At 36.3% G+C, this 20,024-nt stretch overlaps 1 long non-coding RNA gene across 1 annotated transcript in view; it reads left to right on the forward strand.

The window, feature by feature from the left end:
* The window catches only part of LOC126637198 (uncharacterized), a 40,636-nt gene extending 37,247 nt beyond the window's left edge, over positions 1-3,389 (forward strand). Inside the window, exon 4 of the long non-coding RNA XR_007628263.1 lies at positions 3,141-3,389. This is a non-coding gene — a long non-coding RNA (uncharacterized LOC126637198). The remainder of the gene's footprint in view (positions 1-3,140) is intronic.
* The last annotated feature ends 16,635 nt before the right edge of the window (positions 3,390-20,024 follow it).

Raw genomic sequence — 20,024 nt, forward strand, 5'->3', positions numbered from 1 at the left:
ACCAAAGCCTAGACCTTCAGTTGGTTCATGTCCTACTGACTGAAATCCCACAGGAATTCAGAATCAATGCAGAATAAACTCTATGTGTATCTTTATAGTATATATTTTCATTTATGCAATTAAATAAATTCAGAACTGACAATCTGATCTCTGGTATACCTTTTGTAACTTCTGTTTAAAATAATTTCAGCATTACTAGTGATGATAACCCATGTATGTACACCTACACACTCACACATACACACACATACTCTAAGTAGATAATCTTATCGTTCCCTTTAAGAGCCTATTATTTTTTATTTTCATTTGTGGCATCATGTCTTAAGTTGGAAGGAACTCCCAATTTCTCAGATTAGCATAGGTTATCACTTTATTTTTGTTAACTATCAAAATGTTTATATTAATACATAGTAAAATCTACTGTAGTTCATCTTCCAGCTCAATATGTAGTACAGTGTGTGATTAAAGAACATGAGTTCTTGTAAACTTTGTGAGAGAAATACAGACCTCTCTGAACTCTGCTGAACTTAGTGGTTCTGCTGCTAGCCACGAAGAGTTCATCCTTCTATCCTCATCCTCTCTGTTATTCTATAAAGAACCTGGACATCCTCTAGCTCTAACTGATATTAGCCAAAAAACCCCAATAAATGCTAGTTATTAAAGCTTCCTGTTTTCATGGTGTTAGGAATTCTAATAGCAATCTAACCCTTACCACACACTTGTGAATGCTGTGAAGTGTTCACCTTTACACATCACCTTAAAATGGTTGTAATTTTAGCATCTGGTAATAAAAGCCAAAAATCGGAAGCAGAACTCTGCTAATGATTCATTGGTGATTCAGAGTGTTTCATTTATCCTCTATTTGTTACCAAGGAAACTTGTCACCCACTTCCTACCGCATCATGGTTACAACCAAAGAATGTCAAGCCACAATATTACTTTGTTTCTATTTATGACTGCTAAATACCAATTTCTTGCAAAAAATGGCTGTGTAAAATAGGTTTTCTTAATATCAGATTTAAGTTCTTAGCTGAGAGCTAGCAGTGACCGGCTAGAAATCACATCAGGAGAGAAAGACAAGACATGCAGCTTCCACTCTGTCTTCTGCAAGACTTTTAATTGGTTCTGCTAAGTCACTTGAACTATAGCACAGTCAGAATCTTGCATTGTGTAAGGGGGTTGATGGTCTTTTACTGAAATATTTTCTTGACTTCTGAAACCATCTCAACAACAAATAAGCTAGAACTGGAGCTTGAAAGTGGGTTTCTGTTCTGTAAAAATGTTATTGGTTTGTTTTGGTTTGAGGTTTTTTTGTTGGTTTGTTTTTTTGTGTTTTGTTTGTTTTTCATTTTGTTTAGGGTTTTTTTATTTTATTTTTAATGTGGTTTACATTCAAAAATGTTTTTCAGCAGTTTCAATGAATTGCAAACTTTCCTTTATCTTATTCATTGCCAGTGAGACTGGCATTCGTGTCACCAGATATGTCTGCACTGAGTTTAGGGATTTGAAGTGCCATCCAGTACATTTTAACTGAAATTTTTTAGGCTTGAACAACTGACCTCCAAAGAAAGCAAGATTTTGCTGAAGATTTTATGTCCTGATATGCTAAAATATTTTATACTTGTCCTCTATTTTCTGATTTTAAATGAGTTTATCTGAAAATATTTCCAAATTCTTTACAAAGCCTCACATATACTTTAGACTGACCTATGGAATCACTTAGTGATCTCCTTTGCCTTCCTCATACAGCTCTCTGTCTATCACTGTAGAAGAAGAAAAAAGATTAAAGTAGTTTCTTAATGAAGAATAAAATAATAATATTAAAAATAAAATATACAGTATTTTCAAAAAAAATTTAAAACCAGTTTTTATGTATCACAGTATTTATCTTGTCATAGTATATATAGAAAGGTTTCTTTGGAAGTTTGCCTTTTGGTGATCCTTTTCTCACTGAGGCCTGGGTGTTACAGATTGCTGGATAGATATGTATTGGGAACATTTCCTTGTCACAAACAGAAAATTAGTCTCTTTTGGTATCAACACAGAATGAATCCAAGAAAAGCATGGAAGGTGGAGAAAGCTCCGCTTCCTACTAGGAAGGGCACTCATCCCAAACTTATGGCTTAGAAATTGTAGGCTGAAAGTCAATAACTTTTTAATTCAGAGTAACCTGAGACAAAATCTTTGCTGCAAGTCCATGAGAAAAGTTTTCTAATTAAAACATTTTCCAATTAAATATTAGAAATAAATATTAGAATTAAATATTAGAAATATTTCCTAATTAAAACCTGCATGCTCTAATAACAGAGTAAAGGTCACTCCCCACATTAATCTATGCTTTGTGACATACTTTCAGTAGAAATTCATATTCTTCTTAAAAATTTTTTAATTTCCTTTTTGCCAAACAAAAAATTTTTGGTTATTACTAAGATCTGTTTGGGTAGTCTTGGTAAACCCATTTCAGTGTTAAATATGGTGGGTTTGGTCTGACAAAGCACTGACACTCTTAACTCTAAAGAAATAGTTAGATCTTATTCTTCCAGCTACGTGAAATTATGTAGTGTTCCTTTAACACTGGGGTGTAATAAGATAAGAACTTAATAAGAATATATTCTAAGGCAAACACCCTTCTATGATTCAAAACAACCATGAGTAACATGTTCTAGGAATTCATTAAAGTTGCTCTGTTTTGGTTTAATTTGTCACAAACAAGTAGAAAATAACTGGAAAAATATTTTTTAACTTTCTGTTTGTAGTTTGTCTAATTCCTCAAGAATTAAAAATTAAAACATGCTTAGATTACTGTCAAAGCCTAGGACCTACGGAAAGAATAATTCTGTAGTACAAGAAATATGGAAATGGAGGATAATTCCATTTTATGTAAGTTTTCTTTTTAATATCATATCATACAATATCTTTTTGTAATATGAAAACGAAGTATACTGAAATATACAGGTATTTATAAAATCTATTTACTTGTTAATAAGAAGCTGTACACATTTGCAACTTTTAGATATATGAAAGTACAAAGTATATGAGGGCCAAGTGAAGACAAAGGTGTATGTTTCTGTCTTCCCACGGTTGTGTGAATAAAAGTAACTTGAAATAATATACATATCTTTATATCCTCCTATATACAGAAAAAGTGGGAAGAGATTTCAAAAAAATGTTTCAAGGCTACTTCTGCAGTCAGTGTTTGTCACCTGAGAAAGTAAGTATCTCCTACATTTTTGATGTTTAAATATACTTGATATAAAAGGTGTAATAATCATGAATAACAAAATGATAGGTAAACAGATAATAAGATAATAAGCAAGAGTAGATAGATAACAAAGAAAAGTTCCCTGTAAAACTAACATTTGTTGTTAGACTCTGCAGTGTGAGATGGAATAAGGAGATCATCATGTTATAGTTTTCAGGGCATACAGTCTATATCTGGGGCCAGAAAATATTTTTTAACTGACCTTTTCACTTCAATACATCGCTGGTTGGGTAAGGGCTAATGACTAAAGCTGGATGCAGATGCAGAACACCTCACTCCCCCCGACTTGCCTTTTCATGGTCTACTGCACACACTCTTTTAACTCGTCGGGAAACTGAAGCAAAGTAGGTGATTTGCCCATCCCCAGAGTAGATTAAAGGACCTGTGGCAAGAATGGAGAGCCGGTGGCTCTCAGCCAGCTTCTGCTGCCGTGTGCAGGGCCCTGTGGACTCAGCTGGGTGGATGCTGACAACCAGAGGAGAGTGTGTGACACATCAGCAATGGCTTGGTGTGAGAGACCAGGTTGGAGTGGAGCCCCGTGTTTTAGTGATTTGGAGAGAAATGTAGGAAGGAAATGTAGACTTCAAAGACCTATTATACTGCCAAACAAGGAAAAGGGAACCTAATTATAACTATGAACATTTCTTACATTAGATAAGGACTCCATTTGACATCAGGTTACTTGTAAACTTTTTTCATTGATTTCTTTTGAGGGAAGGTATTTGCACCCATGGGGAAAAAAAAAAAAAAAAGGATAATACTGTGGCTAGTACTTTTGGGAGAACAGACCACACTCTTCTGAATCTTCTCAATAATATTTTCATGCCCAGAAGGGAGGCTGAACAACACATTCCTGTTGTGAAACTTTCCTTCAGTTACCGCTAGAAAGAATGCCTTAGGGTTTTTTCCACTTTTAAAGCATCAAGTTTTGTAAGCACAATTTAAAAACATGAAAGAACTTTCTTGTGTACTGACTAAGGAAAATTTTCTGAGTTAAGGAAAATTTATATATACAACGATATGATGTGACATTTGTTTCAGTTCTGTAAAATGATCATAGTTTTAAGAGATTTTAAACACATGATTAACATTAAGGTGCCATCAATTATATTTTAATATACTTCTCTATCCCCAAATTTTTTGATGGGCAAGGTGGATAAAGAATATGAAAATTTTGGTAACTTTTCTATTCTACAGAAATACCTGGTGGCTGCAGTGAGACATAGCAGCTCTTCATCTGACATTTTTTTTCTTGAAAGAATAGGTCTATCTTTGGTCCCTTAGCATCCTCAAATCCTCATTTTCAGGAACAGTTACTTTTAGATTCTCCTTCTGCAGATTTGTCAATTTAACAGCAATCTGCACCACTCCTGAAGAGAGGAAGGCTGAAGCTCTACTCCATGCCAGCTGTAGTCTTCAGGTGATTGTTCGGGAACTCGATCATGGATTCAGTCTACTTGAAAAGTGATTCGGTGAAAGCAAAGACAAAACAAATCCAGTAACCTACACTGTGGCTGGGTGAAAGCAGCTCTACAGGTGCAATTATAACAAAGTTGGCATTCACTGAAACATAGCGTGGCCTTGAAACTTTCTTACAATATCCCAAACTGCCACCCAGCCAGAAAACACCTCCGACCTCAGCTGGGGCCCAAATGAAACAGATTGTCTGAATTGCTGGGTGGATAACCATCTTTCTCAGCCTGGAACTAGATAATATTAATGCTGAAGGCACTCACGTTGCTACCTGCTACGGATCTCTACTTTTACACATATTAGAAATGTTTACTAACTTTAAAATATTTCTTTTCCTGCTCTAGTTTCATCCCCCGCAAAAAAGAAAAGCAAAACAACAGCCAGGTATTTTCAGGGTTTTCCTGAAAGTTCTGTTGTATTGTATCTGGTTATGTAATCATGGTTGAAACAATGTGGTTTTTTTTCCTTGGGTTACTAAATCCATGCTTTGAACTCCAAGTGTTGGTATGCATTAAAGTCAGAAAAATATCAAAAGTTCAATGCTTGAAGGCATGTCTTCTTTTTTAGGCAGTGCTCAGGTCTTGAACTTTGGAAAAAAAAAAAAAAAAGTCTATTTTTCTAATACTGCTGTGACTACATCCACAGCTGTCAGGACATCTATATCCAATAGCCCAAAAGGCATTTTTTAATGAGTTAGATTTAATTTTTAATGTGAAATAAATAGCTTAGTCTGTTTTATTAATTCATTTTACCTCCATACATTTTGTCCTTTTGTCTTATGTTACCAAAAAGACTGTCAGCACTATCTTTAATATCATTGGAGAATATGGACTCTTGTTATAGAACTATGAGTGTAACATATTTTCTTTGTACTTTTTACTGTCTTATGCCAGAGCTCACTAAAGTGACTGAAGGAAACACATGACTGAAGGAACAAGGAGATATTTATGGACTGCTTTACTCAATACTAAATTATAGAAAAATACAAAGAAATCCCAATCAGTAGCTACAAACCACCTAATGTTTTGATCCAAGAGTTATATTTTCCTGGATGCATCTGAAATCACTGCTTTTGTAAAATGTACCTTATGTTGTATACTTAACAATGTATACTTTTGTCTGTGTACTACACCTACTCATTCTAGAAGACAGCTATAGATAGACCCTGTTTTGGTTTCAAATAATGTTTTTCTCTATTTTTCTGCCTTTTTTATTAAAAGACAGTGTTATCAAAGAATCTTCAGCTATCACTAGTGCTGAGTGCATGAATATTATACCTTATCTGCAAAAGAACTCTTCCAAGAATAAAGATTATCAGCCATATAATAGCAAGGCAGTGGGTTAAGTCATTTTGTGATTAAACTGCTGTTCACAGAGGGTCACATGTTGTAGTTATTTGTTTTCTCTTGATGTCACCCCTTCTTTATGTTAAACTAATCAAATGCTTGTTTGTTGGTGATACATGATCTCAGAGTAACATAGCTGCATCCAGACCAGCTGCTTTGGCTGCTAACAAAATTGCCCTGTGAATGTGGCTTGGCCATGTGCAGTCACTGTTGAATGGTTTGATACTCTGATAGTGTGACCACTGGATCTGGCTGATCCTTTTCTTTAACTGAGACCTTTATAATTCAATCATCTTTGCAAAACACAAATATTGTTCTAATAGAAATAAAATATAGAAGTGAAATTACATGTGTAATCTTTATTACTTTAAAGTCTCAAAGAAATATTTTATTTGGGTTATGAGAACTAGAATTAGAGATTTATTCCACCTTGAGTTGCTATAAAAAAAACAAAAGAGAATTTTATCACCAGCTAACACAAGTGTCATGGCACCAGTTTTCTTAAATTAATGGGTCTGTATTGAATCACAAGGCCAGGAGAATAGGAAAGATTGTTAAGGCCTGATAATGCTGAAGGGCTGCAAGAAAAAGTACCATCAAACGACAGCTTTAAGCCATCCCTTGGACAGAAAACTTATTTCAGCTACCTCTGTAGTAAAAATAAATCCTCAAAGTAATAGGTCAAAACTCTGAAGAAATCTCACTGAAGTGAGCAGGAGTTTGCTTTTAACCACTGGTGCTGGTTTTGACTATGGGTGTTGGAGTTGGCTTGAATAGCACTAGTCAAAGAATGACTTTACCCTCTCCATCATGAAACTGCACCCACAGGGCAGCAGCCCCAGAAATCACAGCCCACTGCAGCTTTCTAATGCTTTGTGTGATGTTTTCAAGAATGCACTGAAGGTGTGGAACTGCAGTTGTAATGAAATCTTCTTTGATGCACACTGGGATGTTTCCTTCCTACCCGACAGACCATTTTCACTCCTGTATCAATATGATGAATACATTCTTTTTTGTTCTTATAAAACTGGCTTCACAAAAGAAACGGTGACTGAGCAAATTGTTTTGAAATGATTGACCAACATCAGGAAATATAAATAAGATCTTTTAACTTCAAAGACCCAAAGTCTTTTAAAATTACTATGCTAAAGAAATTAGATTTAGATGTATCTCATGTTCCTCAGTCTTCTAACTGAATTAGTATACAAGAACAATCTTCCCATTTCACCCAAGTGAAACTATCTTGGGTAATATTGCCCTAGTGTATAGCTGTATTTAGGTTAGGTAGTGGCTGAATATTTTTTCATGGTAACTAAATCCTTTAGCCAGCAGACATTACAGTGGGATTTAAGAAAGATTAAACTTCTAGGATCCTGCCAAAAACAATAATTAAAGTAACTAGGATCTGCTTATATAAACAACTGTCATTTTATTTTAACTGGGACTTTTGTATTTTTCTAGTGTCAAACAGAATAAGCTTCCAGGAGACTCGACTTTCAAGATGTTCTCTTTAGTAACTGTATTTTTCATTAAAGAAAAGATGTGTTGTTAGTACACCACATTATTTGCATACTCTGCCCCCACTGAAAATATAAACTCTTGAGAATTAATTGCTGAATTGATGATAAACCAAGTTTTGAACAGAAAAAAAAATTCATTAAATGCCAAGGATGGTGCTCAGGGCATCCTGCCTCTTGCCCTGTAACAAGGTGTAAGTCATCTGGTCACAGTTCCTTATGAACTTCAGTGAAGAATGCTCATTTCTTTAGGATGAAATCTGGGCAGGGTGCGTTCCTGGGCGAGCTGGGAAGTAGAAGGCTTGGTCCCTGCTGAGAGAGGAGGAGTCTATTCATTAATAGGATAGTGGACTCCTGGGAAGGGCATGCTCCTCCCTCCCCTCCTCTCACTTTGATCATCCATCCATGCCACACATGCACAAACAAGCCAGCCCTGAAAGTCCCTCAGTAGGAAAGTGAGATGTGCTGCTGAAGGCATGGTTCCCATCTTCCCTCAGAGTACAGGTAGGGGGAAAAGGCTCCCTCAAACTCAAAGTGTATGTCCAGCTATCAGGGGCTCCTCAGCTACTACACAGTGATGGCAGAAATGACACAAACCTCTTTCTGTTTTCTTTGGAGTCCTATGTTATGTGTTTACTCATGGTGGGCCCCTTGTGCTCATTTTTCTCCAGTTTGAAGCCCCAAATCCCATCTGTGTCTTCCTGTAGTTTGCAGTGAGCTCCTATCCAAGTGCTCCATGAGCACATCTCCCAGTTTTATGAACTTGTTGGGTACTAACAGGAATTCTAGGATGTGGCCCATGTGCTGTTGCTTTTAACATGTGTTTCACTTATGTCTCTACTTTTTGTTGTATTATTTTGGCAGAAAAAGAAGTAAAAAATTGTGTCAGGCTGCTGAAAATCCATTCTTAGCCACTGGCAAACCCATCACTTATTTTTCATTCTCCTCTAAGTCCTGCTTGGAGGACCATGATTTTAAATCTATTTTCCTATCCCTTAAGTAAATTAAAAACATTGTATTAAAAACAGTGCCAGCAATGTTTTCCCTAATAGACAGATAGACCTACAGAGTTTATTGGCATAATTAAAGGCAGACTGGTCTTTAAAAGCTAACAATTTCCACAGAGTCTAAGAGTCTGTCATTGAATTAAGATGAAGAAGTAGATGTATTTCGTGAGCTCTTTGCTGAGGACCTGACCTTAAAACTCACTACCAAGTTTCTAGGTAAGCCTAACAGGCTAAAGGTCCCTCCAACTCTCAGGATGTACATTATCCCAAACAATATAAATCTGACTGATTTAGTTAAAATTCTGGCTGCTGAAAATCACACTTCGAGGAACTAGAAGAGAAAGGTGTACAGGAAAAAAATGTAAGAAAAGAGGGTGTAAGAAATTTGAAATTAAAGAGACCACGAACTACTTTTACACAGATTATGATCTGGCCTCTTGCCAGTGGAATTAGCAAAATTTTAGACAAATACAACAAAACCTTTTCAGTCTTATAGAGCTTTATAAGTGCAAAACATGCAAAAAAAAAGAAATTTCAGATGATATTTTATATGTCTTTTTAGAGCAGTTAATTGTTCTTTTTTGGTTTTCATAATCAATTGTGAATATAGTAATTGCTGATTATTGATCCCAGATATAGCGTTCGAGAATATTGTCTTTCCTTCTGCAACCTGTGTCCAATCTGACACTGCTATATTCCCCTGTCAGAAATGGAGACTTGAAGGTTGGTCTCTCAACAGAAAGGATATGTCAGGATTGGGCTATATTTGGACTTTTGTTGATTCTGGCATTCAGTGGCCACATCTGTCAGTCACCAGTTCTCACAGCTGTACAAGTATACAGAATTAGGTAGAGTAGATAAGTTGATTTCTGAAGTGTAGGCATTTCTGTGAGTTAGGCTGACAACTCTGTGGTGTTGATGTAGTGTAATGGTGTTTTTATCTCCTCCCCTTCTTACAGTACTTCTCTGTACCTAAAAGTTCTGATTCTGCTACTCTCACTCTTACTTGTCTACGCTTCAAAAGCTGTATATCACTAAACTCTATGTTTAATCTTCACTTTCCCCGTACATCATTCCAGACAGCTTGTGCACAGTTAACTTGGGTTATGTCTCGCTCAAACAAATTTTCTAAAAATAACTCAGTTAGAGAAAAAGAATGATCAAAACCAGGGTGTAGCTAACCAGGACCACTACAGAGTGATAGACACTATAGAGTGATGACAGCCAGAACCTTGAGCAGTTTACTGAAGAAAGTCAGGGTAGGGAATTGCTGTCAAGGGGTAAGTTCTTTCTACCATATTTGTTACTGGCACAGGAGAAAGAGGATTATAAACAGAGAAGAATCTTACTCAAAGAAACTGAAAACATGACATGTCACAACATGAAGCATTGGGTACTGGGGATCATGTCTCTGTAGGGATGTTAAAGGAACTTGCACAGATCACCAAAATATCACAGCTTCAGAATATAACTAATACTCTGGGAACAAGAAGAATCATTAAACCAGTGGTCCACTGACCTGAGAATTTTTTTGCCAACATCCCAGCAGCCTAACTGTAAAAGACTCATGAAATTCTACCATTTTAACCTCAGTATTTATTTATGTTTTCCCCGAAGCTGGAGGAGTTATACTCCCAAGGGACATTCATAGTTTGATTTATGAAAATACCGTGTTATTGTATAATGACAGCAGTGTAACCATATAGATAGCAGTGCTGCTAGTGTGCACAGTTCTCACCCTCCCTTGCAGGCATCACACAGATTAACAACTGCAGTCATTTGTCAGAAAATGACCAAGATGAGCAGGACAGTGAACTAAAATCATCAGAGGATTCATAGCACAGGCAAATTCCAGCGAGCAAGCCAAAGGAGGGGCAGGTTCAAACTACAGAAAGCACCAAAGGAAGGAAGGAAGGAATTTCCATTTCATGCTGAATAATCTTTATAACAGGAACTCATAGTATTTCTTCATACAGATCCTATAATTGTGGAAACCGTCAGCCTAGTTTAGTGTAGCCTTCTATTTGTTCGATGCTATTAGCAGTAACTTCTTGCAGAATATGTTGAGCATCTTGTGGCACAGGTATATGATGGATCTCTCTCTACAGCCTATTTTAGCTGTAGAATTCTTGAAGCGCATGTAGACTATTACCGGTAAATGTAATGTTGGAAGTCACCCAGCTTGCCTATCTCTAGTTACACTTCAATGGATCTGGCTGGAAACCAGCTTGCACATTTCGTTGACAAACTCCTCTGTTTGGTTGATTTCTGAAAGAGAACATAAACTGAAAGTGCTGGAATGCCCCCTGGGAAAAAACCCACATAACATTAAGGTAACTGATTTATTAAAAAATAAGGTACTGTATTCTAGTTATGAACATTTTAAATATTTCCAGTTTGAACATTAAAAAATGGTTTAATTTTCTTAGTTAAAATAGTAAATTTAATGGAAAATAGGAATAATTCCATTAAGGTGCCAGAGAAGCTTTTTTTTGATATTACTAAAAAAAGCTATTTTGTCACTTTCAGATTACCCAACTTACATTTTTTTAAAACAAATTTAATTTTCCTCCAAATCAGTACATTTCTCCAGCCTTTTGATTTTCCTTGATTTAAGCAGCAGTTCTCCTTAAACCATACTATTCTTGCAGAAGGTAAATGGGAATGTGTGTATACATAAATCCTGCACAAAGATAGGCAAGTTTACCTCTAAGTGCCCTTCAGACTTTCAATGTAATCACCACATTCTGGATGGACACACTTATTCTAGAGGAACTGACATCATCTAAACTTGAAATAAATTTAAAATGATTATGGTACTTTAATCACTTAAGAAGTATACCTTATTTATCAGCACCATTTAGAACTTGATAAGATTACAGAAATTGAATGGTGACCTCACTCACTCTCTTATGATCAATGTAAGAAAAAAAGAAATTCTGGCAAGAGAAAGCACAGATGACTTGCCGAGTGACAGAGAGTCTTTGTTGACCACTACTCCCCTAGCAGTTGTCTATATGATGGCATCACAAGGGAAAATGAAAGCTTTGTAAAGCCAAATTGTCAGTAATTTTGTAACCTGGAGCCAATTCATACTTGCTTTTGATGGAGGATAACCAGTCTGGAGTGTGTAAATGTGCCTCAATTTATTCTAGTATTAAAAGACAGTAATACATATGTATGCTCAATGTAAGGAGTATGTTTCAGGATTAGGAACATCAGTTTTGCAGCAGTTTCAGAGTGCTTTTTAATAATTTGGAAGAATATTTCTAGTGCTAACTGTATCTGGCACCATGACACTGCCAGGTCTCATATTTCAAGTATTTCATGGTTGCCAAACACATGTGCAATCTAAGGATGCCAGCAGTAAATTTAAGGTTAATTTCTTCTTTTTTTCTCATTCGTGTTGTTTTCCCCCTCCACCTAATCCCCAGGATCCAAATGTTATCATCTTTAATTTTGGGGTTTTGTATATGTTTACACTGAGTTGGAATAGGTAATACTTTCTTTTAAAAGCTCGGCCTATTTTCACTAATGTAATAAAGTCCATTCTTTTACATATGGAATGTGCAGTTTACACAAGCCAGACCAGTGGTTTGCATAAATGTCATGAAAATGTATTGTTGTTTTGAACACATGTAATGTAAGCACTGTTTATATTGTGCTTAAGGTGCTCTGAAAAGTAACCCAGTCATCATATTTGAACCAATAGGGAGGGAATGGAGTATTAACAAAGCATTTTCAGAAAAATTTTTATCTGGAGCAATTTGCTTAGCAAAAAGCATATAACAAAATACTCACAGAGGGTCAAGCCCAGGGTTCTCTTCCTTGGCTTAACTGGGGTGACTAACATAGGGCCCAAGGGTGCCTTTAGCTTTCCTAAATGTGTGACAGCTGCAATGAAAAGAAGTTTGAATGAGAATAGAGCACCGAATATTGACCGCATCAGTTTCAGTGCAAGTTTCACCAAGATCTAAGCCTGTAAGAACACTCCAATTTGGACTCTGCAGAAAGAGTTACAGTGGGAAAAAAAAAAAAAAAAAAGTAAGCTCAGTATCCTGGCCTGGAAGTAATATTTAATGAAGAGGTGAAATGTGAAGATTATGAGACATAGAAGGGAAAATTATGCCATTTAAATACCAAAACCTCAGGGATATACTAGCTATTAAATGAAGATGAACAGTTCTACATCTGTGCTGGACTTGAAGCAAACCAGGGTTTATAAGACTCTGTTTAAAACCTCATGTTTAACTGCTGATCTACAGCTTACGCCACAACACAGATGCCTAATGAGCAGATATCCATGTTGGACAACTATATAATTGAACATATTTAAATAATTTGTTAGAAAAATAAAATTTTATGACAGAGGTACAGAGACAACCAAAGGGCCAAATCCTGTTCTTAGTTACACATACGTAATTTGTCTGATTTCTAATTCATGTACTTCCATGTAAACTGAGAGGACATGCAGGGAGAAAAACAGATTTGGTCAACATTTGATCAGTTTACCTCAGCAGACATCTGGATTTCTATAATCTGTTTTTGTGCTTCTTTCATTGAGTGAGATCCATCTGCAAATTCAACTTACTATGAATCAAACATGAATGCTATTAGCTAATTTTAGCTACATTAAATACTACCTTTAATACTGAGCAATTCTGGATAAAATGAAGGAAGATTGAAGTGTCTCTAAAACACAGTGGGTCAATTGCTGGTGTAATATGTGGTAGCAAAAATAAAATTATTTCTCCAGATGTGCACAGTGTATAACATATTGTTGAAAACTATGAATCAAGCAAGCAACATGTTGACCCTTTATTAAGAGGTTCTGGGTGACACTTTCAGTCTCAAATGACAACAGTAGAATATTTTGGTACCTATTTAGAGAAAACAAAGTGAGGATTTTACCCTGATAAATCTTTATCAAGATAACAGTTTTGGGCAAGTGCTTTCCATTATCTTTCACAAAATTTACAGTGAGTATTCTCATCTCTGATAGCACTGGGAGCTCAACAACTTTGTAGGTGCTGCACATTATAGCTCAAGAATAGGATAAATTATACTTTCCATGTATAAGAAAGGAGACCTCCTGTGGATGATATAAAGACTCATCCATATGCATTGATCCTTAAATGAGTAGCAATCCACTTAGATAAAGATAAAGATAAAGAACTTTATGTATTAGAGCAAAAGGTTTGATTACTAGAGTATCAAGCCCTTGTTTTCCCCCACAGAATTCTGTAGCCATAGTGTTTATGAATGTTCACATCGAAATAATTTTGCAAGGTATTATTTCCCTTCCTTTTGTGTAGGGGAAGTTTAATTTATCCTTGGAAACATCAAGTTTTAAGTTGTTTACTCAACAATGTTGATATATTTTAAAACCTAGACTATTATTTCTTAATGTAAATCAAATGTAACATTTATGCACTTCATGCCTGCAAGTCATGCTATGTTTTTTATTCTTAACAACTATGGAATACCTTCAAAGAGAACAAGGTTGCTGTGGAAGGGAGTGTTTTCTGTTCTTAGTTTTAAATGATTTTGGCATGAGCCAGATGTTTTCAAAGATACGTATCAAAGAGATAACACATGGAAGGATGCACCTTCAATAAATTTATATCATGCCTGACTGTTCATTACCTTCTCCTATCTTAGTATAATGACCAGGTTAACAGTCCTTCAGTGAGAAGCAAAATTATCCATGTATTAGAAAAAGATGCTAGAAATTTAAAGCTCTTAGCTTAATTTTCTGTGGATTAGCATTCCTGTGGCAGGTTGGAAAATAATTACGGAGGGAAAAAACCCCTAAGTGCGTATCTAACCTTATGACCCAAATCCAGGTCAGACACACTTTTTGGTATGCAGATCTGGCATGCCATATTGAGTTTCCTTCTTTTTCAAACTTTGTTGAACACACCACATGCTCCAACATGATCTGGATTAGAAAGGTTTTTATTTAGAATATGTCATTCTGTTTACCTATTACGATACAGGACAATGCCCACCAGATCTTCCAATCTGATGATTTTCCCTTTCATACATTCCTGAGTAATATCACTTGTTATTTATCACAGCAGGAAAGAGCATGTTGAGCTGCAGAAGCCTCGGATCTGACCTACTATGGTTGTTCTCATATTTTAAGGCAACATTCATCAATACTGCCATGAACTATTTTTAAAGATAGAATGACAGCAGTTCACTGGCTTGTAGCCATACTTCAACTTGCACATTGAATGAATTTATCTGTCTATTATCCCCAGACACCAAAGTTAAGACCCTTAAAGACACCATTTTTTCAGACTCTGTTCCAGGAGAATGCTTGCCACAAGGTAAATACCCCAGTAACAGAATAAACACCCCAAAGCATCCTTAGTGTTAGTGAGTTGCCAGTAAAAGAGAGAAACAATTATGTAGGGGGTTATGATTCAGAGGCACTGACTCCATTGTAACAATGTCTCCTTTATCATTTCAACATAGATCCCATAACAAGACAAATTGCCAAAAATTATCAGAAAAATATCCAAGCAGAGGTTTGGAGCAATAACACTGAAGCATATTCAGAGGATGAGTAACGCCCACTCACACTCATTTGTTGTATTGTATGGGACTTTGAGACCTTTTTTAAGACATTTTGGGTGCTCCTGACTGGGCTGAGCCTATCTCCCATGGTTTAGTATCTTATAGTTCTGACCAGTTACGTTTGTTTTGGGAGAGAAAAGCATTTACTCCAATGTCCAGGTGATACAAGCAGTATTGTTTCTTCCTGTAATAAACAAGATCCTGAGAATGAATTTGACATTTTTGGTCTTTGTGAAAACCTCAGAGCAGCGATGTGCTCAGAAGACAGTCTCTCAATAGTGTAGGACTTTGGCAGTGAATAGCCTCAGACAAAATGCAAGTGCAGTCATGTGAAAAATGAAAAGCTCTTTCAGCAGAGTATGTGTCTTCAGAAGAAATTACTTATTTCTGCATCCTTTTCAGCTCCTAAGCAGTTTCTTGCAGAACTCACTGTATCCCCATCATTAAGAAGACATGCATGCTATTTACTATAATTAGTCATGAGGTTTCCTTCTTATCTGCCTTCTCCACTGAATGTAATTAGCCAGTAACAATTTCTGAATAATAACTGCTTACTAATATAATAAGAAATATCAGGGATGGAATTTTCAAAGGAGAGTAAGGAAGTCAACTCCCATTGCGGGTTGTGTTTTTAAAGGGAAGAGTTCACACACAATTGCTTTTGTGAAGTATTACTCACTAATTAGCAGCAAACTGCCTAGCAGATTCTGCAATTTATGGAACCGGCTTGTAGTTGAAGCACAATTTTCATCAGAGTAATAGAATATTGATCTTATGAGAGAAAATTACTTCCTTTTTTCTTTTTTCATTACCAAAGAGTCAGATGATTGGAGAAAAAAAAAAAGATTTCTAATTGTAATTGTAGTTTGTGTTCTGCTCTACTTAAAACCTAAGTTGAACAGGGAGATAGTTAGACCCTCCCTAGGGGTCTTTTAATTCCTTCCATTGGTCTTTAAAATGGGGTTTCAAAATGTTAAACACTGATGCAAAGACTGAGTCCTTGGTTTCTACAGACCCAGTAGGATCAAGCATCAAAGCTCATTCACATCCTCCTAGATCACCAAATACATCACAGCTACAAGTCCTTGCATAAAGGCATATGGCATCATTTTAGACATCCCGGTTGCCTAAAGGCAGGGTTTACAGTATGGACAACTTGGGAGACCTCCAGTCTTCAGGAAAAAATTGGGATATGCTGAATAGTCGAATATGGCATCAGACACTTACGATTAAGACCAGTAATCTCTCCTGAAAGAAAAACAAGAGAAAATAGCTTCTCTTTTCAATGGAAGTGAGAAGGTAGACTTTGCTTAGGACAGGATGACGAAACCTCAAGTCAGAAAATAAAAATAGTTTGCTGGCCTGTGCTACTTATGGTTTAGTCCCTTTAGCGTATTTTCTAAAGGTGTCTGAACATGCTGTCTTCCCAAGAATTTCAAAATTTCTGGGCAAATTTCCTGGAAATAGTCAAATTATTTTAAAAAGTTCAAATTCCTCTTATGTAGCTCTTAGGTTTGATATAAAATGCCTTACAAGGGCTCGGACACCTTCTAGCTAACGGCTTTCTGATTTAAGTTAGAGTAAAATCCGCACCGCTTTGAATTGTATTCTGCTTCTCATAGGCTTCAGATGGCATATAAAAAATGGAAAATAGCCATACCTCAGCAATGTCACTTCCGTCTCCCTAGGCCATGTCATTTCATCTGGTAAGAATATATTTTCATGCCTTTTCAATCATTGGTACTTCCAAAAATGGTCTTTTCTGTGTTTCCATAAAACTATTTATTATACAAATTTATCAGCAAGCTATTTCACTTCATTTAAAAGACAAAAATAAAACTTTTTTAATAAGACAGTCACTTTAATTACTCCATATATCTGCAGCCAACTGATATAGGATAGTTCATGAAGAAATAACTGCCTAAAGCTGTGGTTAAAGAAGTGTGGAAAACATGTGCCTTGCTTCTCACTTCTTGAGAATTCACTTCAGAAAAACCATCAATGTTGGGAGTTGCACCCTAAAACTAAGATTGTTACATCAATTAAATCAAGTCTCTAATTCTATGTCCCTTTCAAAGCATCTAAATTAGGCAAAAGATTTCTTTTTTTTAATCCAAGCAGCAATCAAATGCCTTGTATAGGCAGTAGTTGGTGCTTTGTAGGAGCATGTATCCCAAAGTCTTACGTCCATCCAAAGAGACACGCTTTTGCAAGCGACATCTGCTATGAATTTTCTTTGCCTAAATTGTGGACTGCTAACCAAAACTTTTGATTCTTTTCTTCTGCCAACAGCAAAGTTCTTGGACTTAGATAATTGCTGTATTGTATGAGCCACAGTCATGCTTTCACACCTGCACATCTTTGTATGAGCAATGCCTTTGGGATAGGACTTAAAAATACACCCATGACAACGGAACTTCTGCTTTTGTTTACTGGCTGGTTGCTCTTTCCGTCACTTGAAGTTTCCCAACAAGCCTGGCCTGAAAAGGAGTTTATTCCTGAGGGGAGAGTGGGAAAAAGGTAATAATGAATAATTACATTGTTTAGAATCTGACATTTCAAAACTCATGAAGTCTTTAGAACAAGAAGCAGCAAATATTCCAGTTTTCAGTGTCTTTACAACATCATTGAAATATAAAAATTGCTTTCAGTAAATTGGCAATGGCACCCAGTGAAACTTATATAACTGTCTGGGTTCAGAAGAATACTTGTTTGAATGCCAGTTCTTTCCCAGATTGTGTCAGACACTCCTTTCATGGCTGCAAAACAAAACAAAACAAAACAAAAACAAAAACCAAAAAAAAACCCACCACCAAAAAACTCACAGCCTTTCCCACCAACTGAAAATAAGCTGATATTCTTAATCTCTTCATTAGTGCTAGATAACGGGGAGCTACAGAGAAGAGTAGCTGAACTTCTTCATGCTATCTGTTGAAAGAGTCTGCTGTTCCAGTTCGAGAGCTTAACAAGATCACAAAGTAGAATCTGAAACAAGGAGGAGCCCAGCATGTCAAGAGTCATCTATGGTACAATTAATTTCATGCAATCCTTTCAACAGCTATGCTGCTAAAGACAGGCCAGCCATGTTGCATTTTAAAAGGGCTATTTTTGTAAAACAATGTTGCCCAAAGCATTTCCTGTTCTTATCGCTCCTACAGTAATATGTCTGGAGCTTATTACCAGTAGCTCCTACTTTCAATAGTCAGTCTTTTGCAAAAGATGTTCATTCATGTTTTCTCCCCTTCCTCACCAATTTGCCTTGTGAATTTTCTGATAATATATGACTGTTGTACTGATTCACTTAGGAAAACACAGACCTATTCATATCTCAAGAAAAATTGTTGAACAAAAGTCAAATTCTTAGACCACCCACTCATCAAAAATCTTCTGTACCTTGCAGCTAAAAAATCAAAATCTTGAAGGAATTCATTTGTATTTTATTATTCAGTGTTTGTTAAGTAAGTAATTAAGTGGTCATGTTGAGAAGTCAGACTATGCATGTTTTTTGTTTCTCTTTTATTGAAAAGTATATACTGAGAACATTTGGTAACAATTTCATGTGTGTTTGTTCTGTGATGATGGCCCTTACGTGCTGGTTGTTATGAGCTCATGGAATTATCTTGCTTAAAAATAGTATCAAAAGAATAAAACAATACCAGTGTAACACATTTTGGAAGCTTCAAGGATAAAACTAAATTTATAGAAAATGTCTTGGGTGGTTGAGTGAGGGTAAACTAATGAAAGGGACTCTATGATGTGGTAGGTGAAGGGAGCTTTTAAACTAGGATGTCTCTTTCAGGACCAAATTCTTAGAGTCCTATTGATGGGACAGGATAAACTGAAGTTCTAAAGTGGTTATGGGAAACCTGAAGCTAAATAGGAAAAAAATATACGTTTATCACTGAAGTTCAGCAAGTAATGGGATCACATGCTTACCTTTAAGCACAAACTTAGCCGTATAGAGAGAAATCCTGCCTTCACTGAAGTTACATTTGACACTTCTCAGAGATTCACCAAGGCTCAGATCTCTTCTCCTGTCCATTAACTTCAGAAACCTTCATAAACTGCATCTAAGTCTCCACCAGCAGACTTTACCAGCAAGAGTTTTCGTGGACAAATTTCACAGAGGATTTTTTCAAGGTGATGGGAATTGCATGCCTGCCTCCCCATTTCTCTAGCGAGATATAGGCACAAGGAAGTGGTATTCACACAGATTCTGCAAGGCATATAATTTTCATGCCAAAACCATTGGAGAAGGGCAGTTTTCTTAGTTACTTGATCAAAACTAACAGCCATGGGAGAGTCTGTATATCTCCAGACAGATTTCTAGTTCATCAGTGACTGACAGCTCCACCTCCACTGACTGGCCATAGCACACCTACTCCATGCCAGCCTGTAGGGGACCAATCACACCAGACCATATGCCACACCATTTCATAAAACAGGAGCAAGCAAACCACCTTTTTTTTTTTTTTTTGGTAGTGGAGATTTCTGGTGGTTTAGTGAGATTAAACTAATTGCAGTGCAAGGGCTGCTAGGGACCAGTGGCAATGTCTTGATCAAGAATGAGAGGTAGGGTTGCACCATCAGAACCATCATTGGTTTGATCATGTAATTCAAGCCCTGAGTTAATGACTTAGTTGCTAAAAAAATAAAAGCAGCTTTGGATTCAAGTCTGTTATGTCTAAACTTCATCTAAGCGCTTGTATATATTATTGGGGAAAAAATACAGAAAACACAACACATTGTAAAAGTGATGACTTGTAAGACCTCAATGTCATAAAGACTTACACACAGGCTTATGTGTCTCTTTATATTCTAAGTGACACTTCTG

Source organism: Myiozetetes cayanensis, unplaced genomic scaffold (assembly GCF_022539395.1).
Source record: "Myiozetetes cayanensis isolate MyiCay16 unplaced genomic scaffold, myiCay2020 scf1, whole genome shotgun sequence".
NCBI lineage: Eukaryota > Metazoa > Chordata > Aves > Passeriformes > Tyrannidae > Myiozetetes > Myiozetetes cayanensis.